General features: G+C 44.2%; 1 long non-coding RNA gene across 1 annotated transcript in view; it reads left to right on the forward strand.

Annotated features, from left to right (window-relative positions):
* The window catches only part of LOC117872510, a 51614-nt gene that overhangs the window by 19198 nt on the left and 6483 nt on the right, over positions 1–25933 (forward strand). Inside the window, exon 2 of the long non-coding RNA XR_004644502.1 lies at positions 23666–23821. This is a non-coding gene — a long non-coding RNA (uncharacterized LOC117872510). The remainder of the gene's footprint in view (positions 1–23665; positions 23822–25933) is intronic.

A 25933-nucleotide genomic window follows, 5' to 3' on the forward strand; every position in this document is an offset into this window, starting at 1 on the left:
TATCGAGTCACTATGGGGACATGAGCCGCGCCGCGGGGGGCCGCGCCGGGGGGGGGACACGAGCCGCGCCGCGGGGGCGGGAACCTGAGCGCGCCGCGGGGGCCGCGCCGCGGGGACCGGGCCGGGCCAGACCTGGGCCGGGCCAGACCTGGGCCGTGCCATGGGGGCCGAGCCCGGCCGCGCCGCGGGGGCCGGGCTGGAGCCAAGCCGGGCCGGTGTATCAGCACACAAGGTAAGCTGGGGCCTGCGGGAAGGGGCCGCGCCTCCCCGAGCCCTTCTCGCGCTCCCGCCACCCCAGCTTACCTTGTGTGCTGATACACTGGCCCACCCCTGCTTCTTTTCAGACTTCCCGCGAATCAGAGATTCGCGGGAAGCAGGGGAGGGGGCGGAGCATTCAGGGGAGGGGAGGAGGGGGAAGTGAGCTGGGGGCGGGGTGGAGAGCTGCAGTGCGGGGCCCTCTTGGCGCGGGGCCCAATTCAGCCAAATCGGCTGAATCGGCCTAAAGCCGGCCCTGCCTGCGGAACCCCACTTGTTATACCTTTCCAGCAGATGAAGATGCTCATTTCAAATTGTATTTTTAGTTATATCTATAAAATGACTTAAAATTTGTACAAAAATAAATATGGTTCCAAATACGAAAACTAATAGCAAAGATGGAGTCAAATGTTAGTTAATCACATATATAACTGTAAACATCAGTAAACATAAATGCCATAATAATTAGAAAACTAAATTCCCATTCTTAATAAGAGTAAAAAACCCTTAATCATATCTTGCTAATATTAAGTAAATACGTTTTTAGTATAGTGAAAAACAATTAACTAAAATAGAGTAGAATATGGCAGCAACACAGTGTGTCTGTTAAAGTAAACAGATTTTAAGCAGATTTTATATATTTATCTCTACTAAAGATAGTATACAAAGTATCAAACTTGTTTCTGATCGTGTTAAAGCTCCAGAATTGATACCTCAAGGCTCAGGATTGGGAATATCTTGCTGTATTATCTCCATATTGTTCTAAATTTACATATAAACTTAAAATATGGCTTTAATTGGAGTTTGTAAATATCTTTTCTTTATATAGGAATTAGCTACAGTGCTCATGTCAGCTAATTCCTACGTTACCTGCAAAAAAAACTCTTAGCGTTTTCAGGTGCCTAAGTAGCCCCTGGTAGCAGAGCGGACAGTGGGCTGCAGACAGGGGAGTTTGAGAGGAAGTTTGACAGAGGGAGGCTTACCATGGTTAGGAAGACCCACAACACCTGTGCCAGCACTGCTTCTGTCTCCTCCATCTGTGCCTGTAGCCAGACAGAGTGCCTGAGCATGGATACTTCTACCCAGATCCTGGTGTGGTTTTGCAGGGACTGTAACTTGCAATTTCCACTTACTGATATCCAGGCTGGGGGGAGGGAGGGCATCCAATGTGAAAGGTGCCTGCTGGTGGAATCTCTCAGGCAGCAGGTGGGAGAGCTACAGGAGGAGGTGGCTAGGTTGAGGAGCATCCAAATCCACGACAGTGTCCATGTGGAGACAGCTGAGGTAGCTGTCCCAGTACACCTTAGAGAGTCATTGTGGATAGTTCTGTGAAAACATCCACTCAATGTGCAGCGGCAGTCAAAAAAGCGAACAGTGTTCAGAATCATTAAGAAAGGGATTGAGAATTAGACAGAAAATATCATATTGCCTCTATATAAATCCATGGTACACAATACGGCATGCAGATCCAGTTGCCCCATTTCAGAAAAGATATTGGAATTGGAAAAGGTACAGAAAAGGGCAACAAAAATGATTAGGGGTATGGAACAGCTTCCATATGAGGAGAGATTGATAAGACTGGGGCTTTTCAGCTTGGAAAAGAGATGATTAAGGGGGGAAATGATAGAGGTCTATAAAATCATAACTGGTGTGGAGAAAGTATATAAGGAAGTGTTATTTACTACTTCTCCTAACACAAAAATTAGGGATCACCAAATGAAATCAATAGGCAGAAGCTATAAAACAAAACAAAAGGAAGTATTTCTTCCACAATCCACAGTCAACTTGTGGAACTCCTTGCCAGGGCATGTTGTGAAGGCCAAGACTATACCAGGGTTCAAAAAGATCTAGATAAATTCCTGGAGGACAGGTCCATCAATGGCTATTAGCCAGGATGGGCAGGGATGGTGTCCCTAGCCTCTGTTTGCCAGAAGCTGGGAATGGACAACGGGATGGATCACTTGATGATTACCTATTCTGTTCATTCCCTCTGAAGCACCTGACATTGGCCACTGTCGGAAGACAGGATACTGAGCTAGATGGACCTTTGGTCTGACCCAGTAGGCCGTTCTTGTGTTCTTTACATGTCAGGAGATATAGGAAGTACTATAGTTAAGTAGGAAAAGCAAAAATACAAAATGGGGAATAACTTGCTAGGCAGTATTACTGCTGAAAAGATCTGGGTGTTATAGTGTATCTCAAATTGAATATGAGCCAATAATGTGAAGTAGTTGCAAAAAAGGCTAATATTCTGGGGCATAATAACAGAAGTGTCGTACGTAAAACACAAGGTACCTGTCCCACTATACTCGGCACTGGTGAGACCTCAGCTGGAATACTGTGTTCAGTTCTGGGTGCTACACTACAATTTGTTCACCTCTTTCTAGAAGAGAATCCAGAGAAGAGCAACAAAAATTATATGTTTAGAAAACCTGACCTATGCGGAAAGCTTGAAAAACTGGCATGTTTAGTCTTGAGAAATGAAGACTGAGAGCGGCCTGAACAGTCTTCAAATATGTTAAGGCTGTTATAAAGATGACAGCGATCAGTTGTTCTCCACGTCCACTAGAAGTAGAACAGAAAGTTGTAGGCTTAATCTGCTGCAAAGGAGATTCAAGTGAAATATTAGGAAAATCTTTCCAACTATAAAGGCAGCTATGTTTTGGAAGAGACGTCCAAGGGAGGTTGTGGAATCCCCATCATTAGAGGTTTTTAAGAATAGGTTTGACAAAGTGCTCTCAGGGATGGGTCCTGCCTCAGCTCAGGGGGCTGGACTAGATAGATGATCTCTCAAGGTAGTTTCCAGACCTACATTGCTGTGAGTTAATAAGTTCTCAAGGGTCGTTTTTCTTAATTTGCTTATCTGTAAATTTCAATTTTTATTCATGGAAATAGTTTTTCCATCAGTTTTTATGTGTACAACAAAATGGCCATTTAACATTAAACCCTAATCCTTCCAAACCTATTTATACAATGGAGGGAGAGTATCCTGAAATGCAGGAATTTCAGAAGGGATGTAGGATCGACAAACAGCTGAAAGTAAACTCTGTTTGTGCATGTGAGGAGAGGGTTCAGACAGACAACACAGTTCCTAACGATGTAAGCAGGAGAATATCAAATAGAAATAAGGAACTTGTATTACCTCTGCATACAGTACAGTGAGACCATTACAGAAGTACTGTGCTCAGCACAGCTGCCCACACTTCAAAATAAATTTTGACAAATTGGGAAGAGTTCAGAAAAGAGCTATTAGAGAAATGATTCAAGTTCTCGAAAACATGTCTGACAGTGAAGAGACTAAAGCAGCTCAATTTATTTAATTTATCCAAGAGAAGGTTAAGAGGTGACTAGATCATGGTCTGTAAGTACCTACCAAGGGAAAAGATTGATCACAGCAGACGGCTCTTCAATCTAGCAGACAAGGGGATAACAATATTCTGTGGCTAAAGGGCTGGACACTGCAGGGGGCTGCTCGGAGGCCTCGGGAGTTGGAGCATGCCTATCGCTAGTCTGCAGGAGGGTCAGCGGAGCCTGCCTGGGCTGAGAGGGGAATGCTTGTGTTGCCTGTGGCTGGGAGTGTCAGTAGCTGACCCATGGGGAGCGCCCGACCATGCAGGCGTGGCCTGGCTCGGGGAGCAGAGCTGGGAGGGCTGCCAGACAGAGCCCCAGCTCCCACAGCAGAGAGCGCCTGGGGCCCAAGCAGGTGAGGCAGCTCCAACCAGCTTCAGATCCACCAGCTCCTGGCAGGAGGCGATGGTTTTCTAACTGTGGGGCATGCCCTAAAACCTCTGTGCTTAATAGAAGGCAGAAATTGAGGTGGAGGCAAGGGGCTCCGTGTCCCACCCCATGTCACCCCTTTTCTCTGCCCCCAGCAGCTGCCCCACTTGCCCTGCCCTGGTTAGAGCCTGGCAAAAGAGGATTAAGGCCAAAGTTTTTAGAAATGCTCATGAATTTTGTTTGGTTTTGGCCTCCGTGACACCTTCCAGAAGTACCCAGGGTTGAAAGGCACCTCGCTACCACCCGCGCTCAGGTACATACAAGACTATCGCACACTAACAGGGGTCAGCCCCCTGACTCTCTCAGCCACAGGCAACACAAGCACTCCCCTCTCAGTCCATATCACCTCAGTTGTCTTCACCTGCAAGCTAGCAATAGGCACACTCTAACCTCCGAGCATCTCCCCGAGGTATCCAGCCCCTTAACTGGTAGACACTCACAGAATTACCAGACCCACGGTCACCAAAGGAAGAGTACACCACAGCTTACTAATTACACCTTAGAACACAATGTCACTTAACCCAGAGCTCTTCCATTGTTTTACAGAGAAGGCAAATGTAAGTTCATTTAAGAAAGAACAGAGATAGAGATGATAGCAAATAGAAATACTGGCAATAAGGAGTTACATATAAAATTCAATGATAACACACATCCTAGAGACTAAACTTCACTTACAAAGATGCCCTGTAGTGTAATAAGGTCCTGCCTACCCTAAAGTCCTTCTCTGAATGTTTCTCAGCCATCCTGGTTGAAGATCTCCTTTCATGAGACCAAGTGCCCTGGCAGTCTGTCTCCCCAGAAGATGCCATGGCCTGTCTGCAACGCTAGATACATTAGACCACCCCTTTGTTCTTTACCTATCAGCAGGGTACCCTCCCCTGTTGTTTACCTCTTCTGTTAATTTATTCTCTTGAAATCCCTGCACTCTCTTCATTAGCATTTGACTCACTATGCAAATAGACTCCCATTGGAAGACACACAATGGTCATCTAGGGAGATAATAAGTGTCTCCAACCTCCTGACTATTGGAACCTGCCTTAAGACACGCTACCTCTGAGTGACCTGCCTTTAATTACAAGGCCCTGATAACAATTTCCAATATAGATATAGACACACACACCAATACATATTGCCCAGACATACATTTCACAAAGGTAACGATCTTCAGTGTGACACAGACTTTCAGTAGAAACCTTACATGAAGTTCTTTGGTGAACTAGAATGTAAATACCAGACCCAGGGAATCCCTGTAAAATGTATCCACCCTGTGCTCTCTGCTAGTTGGCATTAATTGGTTCTTGGGTCAGTGTCCAGTTTAATACATCTAAACCCTGGTTTTCAGCCAGTGGAGGTGTGCATGCTCATTAGTGTACTCTATGAAAGGTTCAGCCTAGGTCAGTAAAAAAACCCACACACGAACAATTATTTTTTTTAAAAGTTGGTTGCTTGGGGATGGTATGAAAGTCTGACCACCAGCAACTCTCAGATCATTTGGGATCTACAGGCATCTGTGAACAGATTGCTGTAAGTGATTTGTGCAAACAGGGAGCTGTTTAGCAAGCACGATGGTCCAGCAGTAGAATACCAAGCTGTCTTCTAGGAGATTTCCCCTTTGAAACTGGAGACTGAAATCACCAGATGTTTCAAGATTTACCTGGGTTATCTGCTGGTACAGATCCCCAAAGCGGAATTGATTCATAGATTTAAAGACCAGAAGGGACCATTCAGTCTGATTTCTTGTGTAACACAGACCACAGAATTTCATTTCTCCAAGCAATTCCTGCATAAGCCCAAAACTTCTGGTTGAGCTAGTGCATAGCTTTGAGAGAAATATCCAGACTTCAAGAGATTGAGAATCCATCACACCCCAAAGTCATTATTCCAGTGATCAGTTCTTCTCACAGTTAGAAGCTTTGCAACTTATTTCTAGTTTGTATTTATCTATATTAATCTTTTAGCCACTGAATATGGTTATCCCTTTGTCTGCTAGATTGAAGAGCCCTCTGTTATGATAAATCTTCTCCCTTTGTAGGTACTTACAGACCGTGATCAAGTCACCTCTTAACCGTCTCTTGGATTACGTTAAATAAACTGAGCTGCTTTAGTCTCTTCACCATCAGACATCTTTTCTAGAACCTGAATAATTTCTCTAATAGCTCTTTTCTGAACCATTTCCAATTTGTCAAAATCCGTATTGAAGTGTGGGCAGCAGTACAGCAGTACTTCTGTAATGATCTCACTAAATTGTACACCGATGTAATACAGCTTCCTTATTTCTATTTGATATTCTTCTGCTTTTACAGCTAGGAGTTGTGTTGTCTATCTTTACCCTGACCCTACCAAACACACACACATTAAGAGCTTATTACATCCCTTCTGAAATTCCTGCATTCCTGGATACTCTCTCTCATCCTATAAATAGGTTTGGAAGCATTAAGTTTTTAATTGGTAAATGTCAATTTCACAAACTGATAAAAAAATATTTCCATGAATAAAAATTGAAATTTACAGATAGGTTTAGAAAACCTTTTCTTAATTTGCCTATCATTTTGTTGCTCTCTTCTGCACTCTCGGTAATTTGTCCACATTTTTCTAGAAACGTGGCACCCAGAACTGGACACAGTGCTGAATACAGTTGGACAGTTCCCTCATGTGTTTTACGTACGACACCCAGAATTATATTAGCCTTTTTAGCACTGCTTCACATTATTGGCTCATATTCAATTTGTGATCTGGTATAATCCTCAATCTTTTTCTGCAGTACTACCCCCAGCCAGTTAGTCCCCATTTTGTATTTGTGCATTTAATTTTTCCTTATTAAATGTGGTACTTTTCATTGGTCTTTACTGAATTTCATCTTGTTGATTTCAGACCAATTCTCCAATTTGTCAAGGTTGTTTTGAATTCTAATTCTATCATCCAAAGGATAGCAACACCTCCAAGCTTGTTGTCATCTACTTAATTTATAAGCATACCCTCTACTCCACTATCCAAATTATCAATGATAATATTCAATAGTGCCAAACCCTGGAACCAGTCTGTGGAACTCCACTAGATACAAGTGACTAGTTTTACTGATGACATCTTCATTCCATATGGAAGACATTTTCAGTGATATGAAAACACTCTGGTCCCACTTACACTGGTAACTCCCATGGAGTGGAGCCTCAGTCAGTGCAAATCCAAGGGATGTAGCTGACCTCTGGTTAAACAGGAGTTTTAGTTAACTGGAGTTTGGGAAACCCAGGGTTGCGCTAAGTGGTACTGGATGTCTAGAAATTTTTCAAGCAGCCAGATCTGAACAGCCGAGATCTATGTTTTAGACAGAGAAGGACTCGGATTTATTCCTGTACTCCTGCTTATGTTCAGGCACTATAATCAAATGCAAAACTGATTATTCTGTTCAGCCAATAGGCAGCACGGTGTTTAAAATACCTTATGTAAGCTAAACCTTAGCTATACCTGGCAGAGCAATAAAAGGACTTATAATAAACACATCTGATGTGTATCTCTCTAATAAGTAAGCTCTCTAGTCAGTCTATATCTGACACAGAAACCTGACCCGCTAGTAGCAACCCTGCAACCAGCGTACAAGAAGTACATGACATGGTGTCAGAAGTAAACTAGTGCCAGAGGAGAACAAACAGAAGGAGCAAAGCAACAACAGTTGGAGGATTTCATCAACATGCCACTCTTCAGTGCCCCAAGAGAACATCAGCTTTGACAAACCTTGACAATGGACAGACTGGCATTATTTTGCAAAATTTTGAATTGCTATAAAGCACCACCAGGAAATGATATTCAGGTATCTTTAATTTATGCTACAGGGAAGCATATCTTTATATCCTTTGACTTTACTAAAGACAGTCACAAAGATTACTATGAAAGGGATTTGGCTATGTCTGATGCATACTTTATACTTCAAAGAAACATTGTTTATGAAAGAGAATGTTTTCACTACAGTATTCAACAATCAGGGGGAAATGTTAATGTTTTATAAGAGCACTGCATGCACTGCCTGAAAACTGATTTTTGGAACTGGAAAACATGAAAATATCAGATACAGGCTGGTCTTTGGATTAACAGATCAATTTTTACAGCAGCTACAACTGAAGACAGATTTAACTCTAGCCACCGCTACACAGATAGCAAAGCAGTCTGAACTAGTCAAACAGCAGAACAAAAGGCAGGAGCAACTTGAAAAACCTGAAACCAGCTCAAAAGCTATAAACTTATATTTGAGTTTTAACAGTCATCATCATAAAACCCCAGAGGCAAGGAGCAAGAACTCCAAGACTAAAAGGGACAAATTCCAGCCCACATGCACAAGTGGTTGAAAAAAGTCTTCTCCCAAGAGATGATACTTGTCCAGTCAGAGGCACATAGTGTAATGAATGCACAAAATATGGGGATTTTGCAGATGTTTGCTGCACCAAAGCAGTTAGGTAGTTGACTAATATTAGAAACTATCAATAGTCATTATTTCTGGGATCGATCACTTATGACACAGAACCTGCCTGGAGAAGGAAATTGAATATTCATGGAAATATTATTGACTTTCAGATTGATTTAGGAGTAGATGTCACAGTCACCTCCAAAGGGATTTACAGTCCCCTTCAATCCCTCCCACAGCTGAAGTCACCTGACACTGCTCTGACTAGCCCTGGAGGCACTCTGAACTGCATGGGCCATTTCACCAGAGAAACCACTTGCAAAGACAAAAGTTATGCATTCAGAGAATATGTGATGAAAGGACCTCAGACCAACAGCCATCTTTGCCACAGCATGGGAGCCATGGTGGGCCTAGGGAGAAAGGTGGAAGAACTCAATGGAATATTTGGTGATAGTGGACTTTTGAATGTAGATCCAGTACGAATAACCTTATGGTTCAACACTGTCTCTTAAAGTGTATATATACTTCACAGGATTCCTATCCTATTACTTCATAAAGTGGAAAATGAGTTAAAGAGAAATGGAGTGGATTGGCATAAATGAGAAAAATCTGAGCCAACAATATAATGTGCACCAATGGTACTCGTTACAAACAAAAATGGAAAAATATTAATCTGTGTGGATCTTAAGAGACTTAATGAAACAGTTGTTAGAGAAAAATATATGCTCCTAACACTGGATGACTTCCTCCCCAAAGTGAAAGACACTACAGTATTCTCCAAACTGTATTTCTCAAGTGGATTCTAGCAAATTCCTTTTGCCAAAGTGCTACACAGACTATATAACATCACACTCTTTGGGAGATTTTGCTTTCAAAAATTACCTTTTGGGATTACCAGTGCAGCTGATATTTTCCAAAGAAAGATGGCAGAAATGTTAAGCACAAATGGTGTTGTAATTTGCAGGGACGATATTTTTATATATGAGTATGATGGAAGAACACAACAGAACTGTCAATGGAGTCAGTCAGTCCGGACTGAAGCTAAACAGAGAGAATTGTGTTTTCTGTCTACCCTAAATTGAGTTTTTGAGACAGACACTAAGTTGGAATCAGTCCTAGCCCTGAGAAAGTAAAGCAATTCAAGAACTGAATTCACCAGCTAATGTACCAGAACTGAGAGGTGTACTGGGGATGGTAAACTTGGTTGATAACTACAAAACCTTTCTACAATGGCAATGCCACTGAAGTCCAACACAGATTCTCTTCCTAAACCCAAATCAAAAACAGGGGTTTGAGTGGAGGGGGGAGGAATGTCTGGCTTTTCCTTGTTGGACTTTGTCATTATGATCAATATGACAAATAGGAGTTTGGTAGGGAATGGATCAGAAGGGATTACGTATGCTAGAATGTAATAGGGATGGGTGTATCCAATGGAACTTAAAGTTCTGAAACCTTCCAAAATCATTTTTGGTGTTTGCAAATCTTGTTTGAGTTCATGAGCCTTCCCCCTCCCTGCATCATTCAAATCCATGGGGACTTCCTCCACTTTCCCAAGAGCTTAAATTTAAATGAACCACAGCAACACATTTTATTACCTAAAGGGAAGCCTGTGCTCTTTATTAGGCTATAAAGAATTCCACAAAGGCTAGACTACCAGAAGTGAATACCTTATATAGGATATAGATTTATTTATTTTCCATTAAATTCTCTCTGTAATTCCTCTGCACTTCTTCCCTCCCCAATAGAATGTGAACCAAACCACTTCTGAGTGTGACTCCAACTCATTATTGTTCCAGATGTAAAGAAATTTGTTCCATCTAAAAATGACTTTTGGTAGATTAAGGAGGAGAATAACATGATGTAAGTGTCCGCTGAAGAGCACAGTGTGTGGGTGAAATAAATTTGATACAGGCTGCAGCAATTCCAAGAATTAAATGGCTGCAGCACTCTGTATACAAGCAGAGTCCTTAGATACTTAAAGGTTCAATACTCCATAAACAGAAGTGTCACATTTGCTGATGTAAGCAGGGTCTGAATGAGTTCTCCCCTGACAGCTAGCTGGGAGGAGGAGACACTTCAGGAGCAAACTGTATTTACATTAACTCACCTACTCTGCCAAGATATCCAGCAGACAGAGGTGTGTTGCTCTACTTTGATCAAAGTTGATCAGCTTTGGCTAGTGTTGGGTTATAAATCACTTTAGTACTGAATGCAGTGGTAGTGAAATGTTGTTATCAAAGTTGTTGCCTTCATTGTATGAATGAAGGGGAGCAGAACTGTGCTTAACCTGTCCCAAATGAGGGGGTCACCCTCAGCTGAAAGGACCTCATTAAGCCAGGGGCTTGAATGCCAGTCCCCTGTGAAAGTGAGGGGATGGGGACAGGTGCTCCAGCCAGGAGATATGGACTTTCCCTAAGCTTCCCCGGTCTGATTTAACCTGTTCCTCCCCACTGTTCAAAGAGCTAAATAGGCTCCACTAGGAGCCTTTTATTATTTTGAAGTGCTTAAATGAGAGCTGAAATCACTTGTGTTGGGATTGTGTTTCTGCCCAGCCTGCAAAGAGTTGAAAAATCACTAAGAGACTGATATGCAGAGGTCACAGCAGAGAGGCAGGTGGCAGCAGAAGGTGACCGACAGTCAGCTGGTGAACAGAGCGGAATGAGTGGCTGGTGGATCGGCCAGCCAGCACAAGTGCTCAGATTGCAGAGCTAGCAAGGTGCCTCCTTCCTCAGGTGGGAGGTGAACTCACACAGATGCACCTCTGAACCCCGTGTCCTCACTGATCAAGGACAACCACTGTGAGTGGGGTATGGTGAGGGAGCAGAAAGGGGCACAGAAAAGGAACTTGTGGGTGTAGAACTCAAGAACATGAGGCAGAAGACACTGCCCCATGCACTCTGGGGTGGGTGTGCTGTTCAGTTTTATGATTATGAATCCTGCTTGTGGCATTTTCCCTAATTAATGTTGGGTGATTTTCCTCCTTTCATTAAAAGTTTCTTTTCTACACTCACTCTGTGCTTATGAGTGGGGAAGTATTGCCTCTCAGAAGTGCCCCGGGGTGATGTGTAATTTTCCCAGGTTACTGGGGCGGCGCTCGAGATGGTTCTGTGTTGTATTGTTGAAAAGGAATCCCTAAATATTGAACCCGGCCCTGGTTGCTGCCAGCTCCTCCAGACAGAAGGGTTACACTTAAGAATTTATATATCCACACCAGAGAAATTCTAAATCCTGTATGTTCAAGTGGAAGCAAAATTAACCACTTGATGAGTTGATGGCTGTCCCAGTTTGATAATGCACTTTTTCATATTAGTGTGGGTCTCAAAGTGGACATAGAGCGACTGACTTTAAGAATATCCTCCCCTTCTCTGAAAAGAGCCTAAGTTCTTTTCCTACTGAATAGGGAATGATTCTGTGAGCTGGTGCTATGTACCCTCTAAACTGAGTTATCAAAGGAGCAAAAGGAAGCAGCTGTGCTACCACCACTTTCTGTAAGCAGGAACTCAAAATAAATTAATTCCTGTTGTCTTTAATGATGATTGGGTCGAACTATGGGATCAGCCTGGTGTTTCAATATCTGCATTGTTTGTTTTTGCCAAATTTGACCTTGAACACTTAATTATGAACTCTTAGCCTGTGCTCAGTATCTAGACAAATGATGGAAATTGGTGCCGGAGATCTCTCCTGAACACCAGGCATTGTAGAAGAGCCATTTGCATCTCACTCTCTGCAACTATGGGCTAGCTGGTGTAAATCAGTGTCACTCCATTGAAGAGAACAGTGATAGCTGGTGTAAATTGGGCCAGGCTTTGAGGGACTGACTACCCTAGGCTGCAGTGTCTGGATAGGTGGGAAATGTGATGAACAAAAAAGGGAAATTTTTAAAACAATCCTAAATACCCTTTTGAGGTGTAATGGATGGAATATATGCTTGGGACAGGAAGAAATGTCTCTCACAACAATACAATAAGGTACATCATTAATGTGCAACTGACAATTTCTCCCCTCCACCCCCCCCCTTTTTTTTTTTTTGCTGGAAAACTTTGGCTTCTAGTTTGACCAGCTTCCCTAGAAGAATTGGATTCCTTTTATAAAGGCTAACTGATTGGTTTGAGTGTTAACTCTTCCCCAAGCCCTAATCCTTTCACACTTTGACTTCTCTCTGGTCTCAATGCCTCCAACCACACACCCCACTCAAAAGGAGGTCACCCTCTAAGTTTCTTCACTGGCTCCCTCTCTTCTAGTGCATCAAACATAAACCTCTTGTTGTAACTTTCCAAGACCTTCACAAGTTAGCCTTGCTCTACTTATTATCACAAAATTGACTCCTTCCTTCACTCTGCTAATAATGCTAGCCTCAATTACCCCCTTCCCTGGCAAGCATTTTCATACTTTCTCCCATGCTGCCTCTGTCCCTTGTGAGTTGGAAAAATTCCCAGTCAAAATCTAGAAGGCCATCTTGTCTTCTTTCAAGTCCAAGTCCCTCCTCCAGCTCATCTCAGCAGTAATGCTACAGCAAAGTACAACCTGATAATGGCAAGGTCGAAAGAGGGCTGTGATCACAACTGCCGACTGGCTACAAATTGTGCACATTTTTCTTACCTTCCCTGCATGCCTCATCCCCCGACCTGCTTGTTTGTCTTATCCACATATTACATCTTGTCTTTTGGGCTGAATGCTCTTTGGGACAAGGTCTGTCATTGTTTTGATGTTTGTACAGTGCCTAACTCAATGGAGTAGGGTGACCAGATGTCCCGATTTTATAGGGACAGTCCCAATTTTGGGGTATTTTTCTTATACAGGCTCCTATTACCCTCCCCACTCCCATCCTGATTTTTCACATTTGCTGTCTGGTCACTCTACAATGGAGCATCAACCCTGTTGGCCTTCAGGTGCTACCACAATATAAATGTTAAATAATAATAGAATAAAAAGGTGGTCTGTGCATTAAGGTTCAAGGAGAATCTAAATATCACAGCTTTTCTATTTGTGTTTTTCATAGGTTTGTGGGTATGTGTTTCAAGGTGCCATTTATGGGGATAAGATAAATGCTAGATCGGTCTTCTTATGGTATTTGTACCATTCAGATAAAGAAACCCCATACGAAAAAGATCTTGTGACTTTCCACCCGATAAATTGTGCCCCGAGACATTTTTAAAATACATACAGAACCTGCACACCTGTTCACCGATTTCATTTCTTCTCTCTCAAACTGGAATTATCTCTGTAACTCAACTAAAAAGAAATTCAAGTGTCATTTGAGATTCTCCTGGGACAAAAAACAGGCATCTGTAATAGATACATCCTAGTACAACAGCCATCACAAGTTTAAAATTTATGGTACTGAAAGGAAGAATTCACCTTAGAAAGGTTTACTTTCTAATGGGCATAGTTGGCATATTTTGAAGCATAGGATACAGTAACGTAGTTATCTCTTATGAGCTTTAAGAATCAGAATATCTCATAGTCAAAGCAACATTAAAATAATGTTCCTTAAGACAGTGCATTGGAAACAGAGCTGCGTGGCTAATTTAACCTTCAACACAGCCAGAAGCAGTGCAACCAGTTCTGAGAGAAGAGGCTTTGAATTACTGCTAACAATCTCAAAAGAAAGCAGGTATTTGAAAAGTCACTTTATTAGAAGTAAATATAACGGACTCTGTTATCCTCAGGTTACAGTCACACACAAGAATCCCAGTCCTCCTTGCTGAGGCCTGGATCCCACAGCCATAGCCAATAAGTAGCCTTTACTACTCAGGCCTGGTCTACACTACGGGTTTAGGTCGACTTTAGCAGCGTTAAACCGAATTAAGCCTGGACACGTCCACACAACGAAGCCCTTTCTTTTGACTTAAAGGGCCCTTTAAACCAGTTTCTTTACACCACCTCCGACGAGGGGATTAGCGATAAAACCGGCCTTTGCGGGTCGGAATTGGGGTAGTGTGGACGGAATTCGATGTTATTGGCCTCCGGGAGCTATCCCACAGTGCTTCATTGTGACCGCTCTGGACAGCGCTCTCAACTCAGATGCACTGACCAGGTAGACAGGAAAAGACCCGCGAAGGTTTGAATTTCATTTCCTGTTTGCCCAGCGTGGAGAGCACAGGTGACCACGCAGAGCTCATCAGCACAGGTAACCGTGATGGAGTCCTCCCAGGATCGCAAAAGAGCTCCAGCATGGACCGAATGGGAGGTACGAGATCTGCTCGCCATATGGGGAGATGAAGCAGTGATAGGTGAACTCCGTAGCAGTAAAAGAAATGGAAAAGTATTAGAAAAGATCTCCAAGGCCATGAAGGACCGAGGCCATAACAGGGACACACAGCAGTGCCGCGTGAAAATTAAGGAGCTAAGGCAAGCCTACCACAAAGCCAGAGAAGCAAACGGAAGGTCCGGGGCAGAGCCGCAAACTTGCCGCTACTACGCGGAGCTGCATGCGATCCTAGGGGGTGCAGCCACCACTACCCCAACCGTGTGCTATGACTCTCTCACTGGAGAAACACACAGGGAAGACGGTTCGGGGAACGAGGAAGATGACGATGGAGGTACTGTAGGTAGCTCACAGCAGCAAGGAAGCGGAGAAACCGGTTTCCCCAACAGCCAGGATATGTTTGTGACCCTGGACCTGGAACCAGTAACCCCCGAACTCACCCAAGACCCTCAGGGCACACAGGAGACCTCTGGTGAGTGTAACTTTGTAAATATTTGTAAACATTACAAAAAAAAAAGCAAGCAAGTCTGTTTACGTGTATGGGGATGGAGCGGAAATCCTCCAGGGACATCTCCAGAAAGCTCTCCTGGTTGAAATGGGGTGATTTTATTAAGGGGGACATTCAGAGGCGCCCGTTCCTGCTCTTCTGACCAGAAATGTTCCCCGCTGTTAACCACGCGGTGGGGGGAGGGGTGAAGTGATCATCCCAGAGAATCGTGTGTGTGTGTGTGGGGGGGGGTGGTTTACTTGTGTTTGTGCCGCATGTTAACCGGGAAACCGCAGCCCCCTCCTTTTACATTGAAACCCCATTTTAAATGGACAACCCAATTCATCCTTGATATGGGAAATGCGCTGCTGTTTGCAACCTTTCCCGCATGTTAAGAAGGTTAAAAAAGCCAAAACACTGTGGCCTACGATGGCTGCCTGCAAGCCGAAATATGCGACCTTGTAATGAAAGAGTGTACCCATTGTTCCCTAAAATGTGTCTTTAACCACCTCTCCCTTCTCCTCCGCCAGCTGCAAATGTTTCTCCTTCGCAGAGGCTCGTGAACATTAGAAAGAGAAAACGTAAGACGAGGGACGAGATGTTCACGGAGCTGCAGATGTCCGCCCAGGCTGATAGAGCACAGCAGAATGCGTGGAGGCAGTCAATGTCGGAGATGAGAAAAGCCCAATATGAACGAGAGGAGAGGTGGCGGGCTGAATCGCGGGAAGAACAGAGCAAGTGGCGGGCTGAAGACGATAGGTGGCGTCAGCTTGCAGACAGACGGCAAGAGGCAATGCTCCGTCTGCTGGAGCATCAAACTGATATGCTCGAGCGTATGGTTGAGTTGCAGGAAAGGCAGCAGGAGCAGAGACCGCCGCTACAGCCCCTGTGTAACCAACAGCCCTCCTCCCCAAGTTCCATAGCCTCCTCACCAAGACGCCCAAGAACACGGTGGGGGGGCCTCCGTCCACCCAGTCACTCCACCCCAGATGATCGCCCAAGCATCAGAAGGCTGGCCTTCAATAAGAGTTAAAGTTTTAAAATGCAGTGTGTCCTTTTCCATCCCTCCTCCCCCACCCATCCCAGGCTACCTTGGCAATTATCCCCCTACCTCTGTAAGGAACTAATAAAGAATGCATGAATGTGAAAAAACAATGACTTTATTGCCTCTGCAAGCGGGAGGGGAGGGTGGGGTGGGGTGGTTGGTTTACAGGGAAGTAGAGTGAACCAGGTCGGGGGGGTGGGGTTGGAGTTTTCATCAAGGAGAAACAAACAGAAGTTTCACACAGTAGCCTGGCCAGTCACAAAACTCGTTTTCAAAGCTTCTCTGATGCGCACCGCGCCCTGCTGTGCTCCTCTAACCGCCCTGGTGTCTGGCTGCGCGTAATCAGCGGCCAGGCGAGTTGCCTCAACCTCCCACCCCACCATAAATGTCTCCCCCTTACTCTCACAGATATTGTGGAGCGCACAGCAAGCAGCAATAACAATGGGGATATTCTTTTCGCTGAGGTCTGAGCGAGTCAGTAAGCTGCGCCAGCGCGCTTTTAAACGTCCAAATGCACATTCCACCAGCATTCGGCACTTGCTCAGCCTGTAGTTGAACAGGTCCTGACTCCTGTCCAGGCTGCCTGTGTACGGCTTCATGAGCCATGGCATTAAGGGGTAGGCTGGGTCCCCAAGGATCACGATAGGCATTTCAACATCCCCAACGGTCACTTTCTGGTCCGGGAAGAAAGTCCCTTCCTCCAGCTTTCGAAACAGAGCAGAGTTCCTGAAGACGCGAGCATCATGTACCTTTCCCGGCCATCCCACGTTGATGTTGGTGAAACGTCCCTTGTGATCCACCAGGGCTTGCAGCAGCATTGAAAAGTACCCCTTGCGGTTTACGTAGTCGGTGGCTTGGTGCTCCGGTGACAAGATAGGGATATGGGTTCCGTCTATGGCCCCGCCACAGTTTGGGAATCCCATTTCAGCAAAAACCATCCACTATTGACTGCACGTTGCCCAGAGTCACTACCCTTGCTATCACCAGGTCTTTCATTGCCCTGGCAAATTGGATCACAGCAGCCCCCACCGTAGATTTGCCCACTCCAAATTGATTCCCGACTGACCGGTAGCTGTCTGGCGTTGCAAGCTTCCACAGGGCTATCGCCACTCGCTTCTCAACTGTGAGGGCTGCTCTCATCTTGGTATCCTGGCGTTTCAGGGCAGGGGAAAGCAAGTCACAAAGTTCCATGAAAGTGGCCTTACGCATGCGAAAGTTTCGCAGCCACTGGGAATCGTCCCATACCTGCAGCACGATGCGATCCCACCAGTCTGTGCTTGTTTCCCGGGCCCAGAATCGGCGTTCCATGCCATGAACCTGCCCCAGTGACACCATGATTTCCACATTGCTGGGGCCTGTGCCTTGTGAGAGGTCTATGTCCATGTCAATTTCCTCATCACTCTCGTCGCCGCGCTGCAATCGCCTCCTCGCCTGGTCCGGGTTTCGCCTGGCTCTGCATATACTCCAGGACAATGCGCGTGGTGTTCATAGTGCTCATAATTGCTGCGGTGATCTGAGCGGGCTCCATGATCCCAGTGCTAGCTATGGCGCCTGGTCAGAAAAAAGGCGCGAAAGTAGTATCTGATGGACCAGGAGAAGGAGGGCGGGAGGGAGGGAGGACCGGCCGAGTGATGACATGGCGTACAGGTACAGGAACAGGGAGAAACACAAACAACTGTCACACAGAATGGTCCCCCCAAAGATTAAACTGGAAACCCTGGGCTTAGCAGGCCGTTGATTTCACGGAGGAAGGGGAAGCAAATGAACACAGAACAAATCTATTTTTTACATCTTAAGGTGGCAGCCGACGGTGCAGCATGAGTGACAGCCATACCAGTATGACGACGATGGGTACCAATCATAATATACCATCATCTGCCAAAAGGCAAGGGGCTGCTGCTGTGTAGCAATGCAGCCCCACGTCTGCCAGCCCCACGTCCGCCAGCACCCAGCATCGCCCTCGGCCTCTTCTGGGTGCTTAGCAGACAATACTGGGCAATTGGCAGAAAATAGTATATTACGACTGGTAACCATCATCATCAAAACAGTAGCATGTCTGCCCAGGTGGCCATGATTGACAGCCATACCAGTATGACGATGACGGGTACCAGTCATAATATACCATCGCCTGCAAGGAGCTGGTGCAATGCAGCCCTACGGCTGCCAGCCCCACGGCTATCACTCATGCTACACCGTCTACCGCCAAAAGGCAGTTAGCAGCTGCTGCTGTGTAGCAATGCAGTCCCACGTCTGCCGGCACCCAGAGGACATATGGTGACGGTGAGCTCAGCTGAGCTGAGCGGGCTCCATGCTTGCCGTGGTATGTTGTCTGCACAGGTAACCCAGGTAAAAAGGCGCGAATGTATTGTCTGCCGTTGCTGTGACGAGGGGGGAGGGGCCTGACCACATGTACCCAGAACCGCCCGCGACACTGTTTTGCATCATCCGGGCATTGGGATCTCAACCCAGAATTCAAAGAAAAGGCGCGAACCGCTTCTCGGCTCTCTGAGCTGTGGCGCAAACGTAGTATCTGACTGACTAGGGGAAGGAGGGAGGGGGGCCGAGTGACGACATGGCGTACAGGCACAGGGAATTAAAATAAAGAACGGTGGCTGTGCATCAGGGAGAGACACAAACAACTGTCACAGACTGGTCCCCCCCAAAGATTAAACTGAAAACCCTGGGTTTAGCAGGCCGTTGATTTGACGGAGGGAGGGGGAAGCAAATGAATACAGAGCAAATCTATTTTTTTACATCTTAAGACGACGGTGCAGCGTGACTGATAGCCCTCGGCATCTTTCTGGGTGCTTGGCAGCAAATACGGGGCGGTGTATGACGATGGTCTTCAGGCCTATTGCACAATCGGCTGCTCAGGGAAGACTCTGCTAACGTACGATGACCCGACTTGTAATAGGATGGCTAACAGTCGTAATACACCATTTACTGCCAAAAGGCAAGCCCCACGGCTGCCAGCACCCAGATCGCCGATGAAGGCTACCAGTCTACTGCACCGTCTACCGCCAAAAGGCAGTTAGCAGCTGCTGCTGTGTAGCAATGCAGTCCCACGTCTGCCGGCACCCAGAGGACATATGGTGATGGTGAGCTCAGCTGAGCTGAGCGGGCTCCGTGTTGTCTGCACAGGTAACCCAGGTAACCCAGGTAAAAAGGCGCAAATCTATTGTCTGCCGTTGCTGTGACGGGGGAGGGAGGGGCCTGACGACATGTACCCAGAACCGCCCGCGACACTGTTTTGCATCATCCGGGCATTGGGATCTCAACCCAGAATTCCAAGGGGCGGCAGAGACTGCGGGAACTGTGGGATAGCTGTGGGATAGCTACCCATAGTGCAATGCTCCGGAAGTCGACGCTAGCCTCGTACTGTGGACGCGGTCCGCCGACTAGAGCACCTAGAGCATTTTATTGTGTGGACACACACAATCGGCTGTATACAACCGATTTCAATAAAACCGGCTTCTATAAATTCGAACTAATTTCGTAGTGTAGACATACCCTCAGTGTGAGCAAGGGTGCCAGAATCTATCCCTCAGTCTTTTTGTGCCTTAGTTCTGTTATTTATAAAATGGGGATAAGAAGACTTCCCTGCCTCAGAGGAGCATTGTGAGGATAAACTCATTAACATTTGTGAGGCGCTCAGATACTACTGTGATAGGGAGCAAAGAAGTGCCTAGACACTCATGTACTGTAGCGAGTATGTTTTCAATACTTCTGTCTTTAAACCCATACTTGGAGGTGCAGCCATTGGTTTCTTTGGTGATTACAGAAACAAGCAGCCGAGTTCTGTGCTCCGTTACATGGTTGCAATTCTGGAGTAATTCTATTAAAATAAGCAGAGTTACTCCCAATTTACATCAGTGGAACAGATCTGACTGTGGCCCTAAAGCTCTAGAAAATGCTCCTTTTTGGTATCAGCGCAACTTCCAGAGTGCTACAAGTAATATTGTCTTTACATGCTAATTGCCCGGGGATGCCAAAGCATAGCTCTGTGTGCTGGGGGGGCTCTTTTAAAACTTCAGTTTGGGGTGTTAATTTTTCTGTATGCTATTAGTTTTCAGACTTGTGCTGGAGCTGTAGAATCATTTTCTGGCATAGATGCAGTGCATTTAGGGGGTAATATTCATGGCATAAGAATAATATTGCTATTGTGTATTTAAGTAGACATTTAAGGAATGTCACAGGGTGGCAGGCCTCTGCAACTCAAGTAGGTGCAGTTCCCCTGTGTCAGAGCAGATAATCCCAATTGGGCCAATTAAGGGAGTGGAGCAGGAAGGGGATCTCCAGAGAGAATCTCCTATCGTGGTCCCAGAGGAAGGGAGTTGGGGCTGGATACGAAGACCCAGCTTAAAGTTGTGTTTTTCTATTGGGAAGAAAACAAAGAAAATAGACCAGGCCCTGCATCTTCTCCAGTGCTCAGACAGCAGGAAAGGACAGTATCTTAGAAATGAGGGACTGAGCAAAACTCTTCCACCCAGCCTTAAATTTGGCAGTTTGCTTTTGAAACTGTTATAAACTCAGACTGCGAGATGGACTGTGATCGAATGAGACAGACTGTGTGGGGTTGTTAAGGGGCCCTGACGAGGGGAAACAGCGAGTGCCACAGAGTGACCTCTGGCCATGAGGGGGTGCTCAGGAGATGGCTTCCCTGGTACAGGGAAGAATTTTAAAGAGCGCTTCACAAAATAGTAAGGGGGATAAGCTTATAACAATTTTCAAAATGGGTAAAATTGCTGAAGCCCACACAAAGACCATGGCAGAGCTGGGAATAGAACCCAAGGTTCTGGTCCCCAACTCCAATCACTAGCCCATACAACCTCCCATGCAACTGGGATATGCAGCTTTTGTGTGTGATTAGACAGGTGTCTGATAACAGCAGAATATCACTAATTGCAAGTATACACCAATGCCAGGAAAAACTATCCTCTCAAAAGACAAAAGATTGTTAAAACTGCTAACATTTTTAAAAGGTTTTAAAACCAGTGAGAATTTGAAATTTGTGTGCTGCTGCGTCTTGAAATTTTTATCAATGTACTCAGATTGCAGATGCAAAGATGAAAAGCCATCCAGTGCATTGGAAATAAAAGATGACACAGAAAAGCTTAACGTACACTCAGATCAAGTAGCCAATTACACCATTGTTTATAAATTCTGAAAGACTTTTGAATCCATGTTATTTCCCTGTTGATTGCAAGTTATTTCACACACCTTGATTTTCTTCCTTGTCTTTTAAGAGAACAATCAAATATGGCTCCGTTTTATTTATTGATGCCTTGGGGCTCCAGCTTCATCAGCTGTGTGTGCAGGAGCCTGCATAGTGCAGGGAATAATGTGTGTTAATTAACTGATACTGCAGAGAAGGCAGAAGCAAAAACAGAACACATTGTTTACTGATGCCCAGCAAAATATAGGGCCAGATCTTCAGGTGTGTAAGTCAATGTAGCTCCATTGACGTGAAAAGGAGATACACTGATTTACACCATCTGATGATCTGGCCCCATTGTACCTATCTTTAAAATAATTCTTACCGATTTTAATGCTGGATTTAGATATTTATTTAAATGAGACTGTTGGGTTACAGTCATTTCAGAATAGGACAGATGTGTGAGCTAAGGTATTTGACAGTGTCCCTTGAAAAGGAGCATTTTGATTCAGGGAAAATGTTTCAGACAACAATGTTTCAGACAACATTATTTCACTCTTACCTTGTACCTTTCATCCAAAGATTTTAAAGACCTGTACAAACAGCGAACTGAGCTTCGCTACATGCTTGTGAGGTAGATAGTTTCTCCTCTGTAAAATGGGGAGAGAACGTGAGGCAGAGAGCAGTTAAGTAACTAGCACAAGTGTAACCCACTGGTCAGCATGTGTTACAATTTTCCCTCTGTGCCCAATTCACAGACAATGTGAATCTGTTGTAGTTCCTAGCTATAGAGCCTCACTGTTTAGGTCAATCTGCATTTAGTTAGGGAGATCCCCAGTTCAATACCCAGTGCCAGCCAAGATGGCTGACATCACGTAAGCAGGGTCTCCTCTAAGATTTGAATTGCTGTGGACTTCAGATGCACTTCCTCTGTCCAAAGGAAATGCATGACTCACTTAGGGTTGCCTCCACTGAGGTACAAAAAACAGGACCTTAAGTTTTTCATAATTTTTCTTGCCATTTTCACTAATTGTTAAGAGTATTTGTGTGTTTGTTTTTTAAAAAGGTTTTGATCCGTTCTAGCTCATGTTCCCTTCCAACTTGGTCTTTAATGCTGTTATACATTCCTGGAGTGACAGATTGCAATTTCATAAAAACAGGAGTTTGGCACTGTTGCAGGTGCTCAAGCAGAAGAAAGAAGTTCTTATTCAAATCACAACATCAATGGGAACAGAAAATATCTGACTGGTCAAATACAGAAAATTGCCTTTTGTAAGAATGTTTTGAAGCATATAAAAACAGCTTTATGAAATCACAAATGTGGGAGGTAAAAAGTTGCTGATAACAGTAGGTATAGTAGTGTGACTCTGACACAAGACTGGGATCCGAGAGATTCAAGTCCTCATCTCAGCACTGACTTTCTGGAGTAAGTAATTTCATTGCCCCGTACCTCAGTTTCCCTATCAAAAAAACAACAGCTTCCTTATCAGATGTGTGATGTTAGACTAAATTCATGCATTTCACATACATGTAAAGTCTTAATAGCAGTATTTTAGGAACATAAAATACCACCTATTAGAAACTATTTTAGCACAACTTAACGGGCTAAAATCTGAAGTCTTAACTAAGCCCAAAAGGGACACTAATTCAGCAGGTCAAAAGGAGAGCATTTCAAGTTCCTTTTGTGTGCATGGAGGCACACGCCTCACAGAAAGCGCTTTACAATTCCATAAAGCCAAATAAAACAAAATGCTCTGGTGTTTGTGGAAGAGAGAACGTACTTTAATAGCAAAGCTTTTTCCAACTGGAGCTACCAGAATTTCTCATCCTCTTACACAGAGAGAATGGAAACTCCCAGCCAAAAGGGAGAGAGTTTAATAGAGGGGGGGGCGGGGATTTCAGAACCCGCATATAGAGTGCTTAACCCCTTCTGCCGAGCTGTACTGGAGGATTCTATGAGCTCACAGCAGTGCTGTCTGATTATAGCTGTTTTCACCAACTCTGCCTGTGTGGACTGCTCTCTCAGTTTAATGACTAAAACTAGCTCAGACTGGTTTTGGTAAGAGAGAGGCTTGTATTCACGACAATCCTTATACTAACAACAAACCCACAGGCATATTATAAAGCTAAAAGTGTAATTGAATGTTTCACTGCAAACAATTGTTTGCTAACAAATTGCACCAAGAGCAAGCCAATGCAGTGATAGTATAAACGTTGCGGGGGGAAGGGAGTCGCAGCTCTCCATACATTCAATGCAAAATATAAAAGATGGCATCTGGGGTAACAGGTTTTCTAAAGTGACCTGTGTCATGTCTCAGACCACCTCCTCCTCTTCTACCTTCCAGATCTTCATAATTACCTCAGCTATTGTCTAACCCACTGAACAGAGACACAACAAATGGAACTGTGCTACAAATGGAAGTGCCTGCAGAATAAATCTCCAATGAAGGAAGTGCAGCCAATTGCCCTACAAACTGAGTGAATGTGACAACTTCATTCAGGTAACATGTAAAACATGGGAATAGATTCATCTACTACTACAAAGTGGGTTTCAGCAGTGTAAATTAAAGCACAATCTGCCCCATCATTCTGCAATACATTTCTTAAAAAAACCCTGTTAGACACACAGAGCTAAGCCAGGGATTCACAACACAACCACAGGCTGCTTGAAACTGATTTAATGTCATGTTTTGTTACAAATGGTTAGATGACCCAAAATTCATAGAAAAGATTTGTAGAGATTCACCAGCCTCTCAAGCAAACCTGAGCTGATTCATTGTCTTGTATCAAAATTGTGCAAAATTCAGTTTCACATCCTGAGTAACGAAGTAATGGCCATTTACTTTAGATGTTAGGGTCATTCAAACCTGAAATTCAAAGTGAAACTTTGGGGTGCAAACCCTTGAGGATGAACCCCTCCCCCCAAAAAAACAATATTCACAAAAAGCAAAACTTCTGAGTTTACTACTTTCCTAGTCACAAAGTTTGCAAAGCTCTAGTATAGCAGATGCATGGCAGTGTCCATTGCCTATAGCTCAGACTGGAAACCAATGCTTAGTTTCTGCCTGAAGATGAATATTTTTGGTAACTATTTTTCATTCACAGAGTAAAAAGTAATTGTATAAACATGTCTCACTATTAAATGGTGGACTTCAATACACATATAGTCCCACAAACTGTTAGAAACCATACGTGCATATGCCATCAACAAAAAATAAAAACAGGAAATCCCTACTTTAGTTCTCATCCAATCCTGACAACTACAAGCAGGATTTCACCTTCTCTGTATTACCTCAACCACATCCACAATACAGATACCCCTCCCTCTGCCAAAAAATTGTAATTAATTTTTAAAAATAGGTTAATATAGTGTCTAGGTTGTACATTAAAAAAAAAAATCACAAGAAGTCAGGGAATGCAGGAGGTCCAACAGTAATATAAAATCAGTTGCTGTGCACCTCGTATTTCTGTATTCTTGCATTTCTGGTTAAAAAGAACAGTGTAATATAGTACTGTTTATATTTTTAAAATAAAAAAAATAGGCTATGCAATACAATCAAGATAATCCTGATGAACCCTCACTTTTGCATTTCCTGATTATTATTATTTTTTAACTGTGCAACATGAACATTGCATTAATTATACACACGCACATTCCAGTATGATTTGTTGAAATTAATATGGAAGGGAAATGATCAAATCATTAATTTCCCCTTTGATCCAGTGCATTCTACTGGTAGAGCAAAGAATTTGGGGGCTGGATTCCTGAGTTCTAGCCGCTCTGTCATCTATTCACTGTGTGATCTTTGGGCAAGTCAGTGTCTCTGCACTTTAGTATATTTATAACATAGGGCTAATACTGCACATCTCCTCCGGAGCATTGCAAGGCTTCCTATGAACATGATTTGAGGGTTTTGAACAAAAGATGCTATACAAGCACAAATTATTAATACTAATAACAAACTATTCTTGGGCCTATAAATAGAAAGCTTTTTTTATTGGAAAAAAAGAATCAAAGGACAATGAACACAGTAAGATATTCAGCTTCCCTGCATAACGTCCATATAGAGCAAGGGCTTTTCATAATCTAGTCACATCCACAGACAGCAGCACCCCTCAAGAGTTGTGAAAATTGGTATCTCTCTTATCATAAAATCTCCGCAGGCATTTTTGGTTCATATGCACAGAATGAAATGACTGCTCAAAAGCAGGTAGATGCATAGCCTGTCAGGGAAAGATTTTTCCATTGGACATTTCATAGATATTTGATCTGCTGCTGAATCACGGCAGCACAATTCCCACTGAACTGTATTAACTGCACATCATTTCTGTGGATATCATAAACAATCTTGGAAGACTGCTCAGGCAAGCAGACATGCTGGTCTGTTGTCTTGAGATCTGATACCACAGCTCAGTATTAGCACATTTAATGACGGAAAGGGAAGGGATGATGACAAAGGAAACCAAAGTTTAGCGGCAATTTAGAACATTGCCCTCTAACCTCTCTGGACTAAATTAACCCCATGACTGCAATGGAGTTAGTGCTAAATTCATTTCTGGTTTGTCACCTGTCCCTAAGTGTTCCATTGAGTCAGCAAGATACTTAAGCCCAT

This window comes from Trachemys scripta, chromosome 2 (assembly GCF_013100865.1).
Source record: "Trachemys scripta elegans isolate TJP31775 chromosome 2, CAS_Tse_1.0, whole genome shotgun sequence".
Classification (NCBI taxonomy): Eukaryota; Metazoa; Chordata; order Testudines; family Emydidae; genus Trachemys; species Trachemys scripta.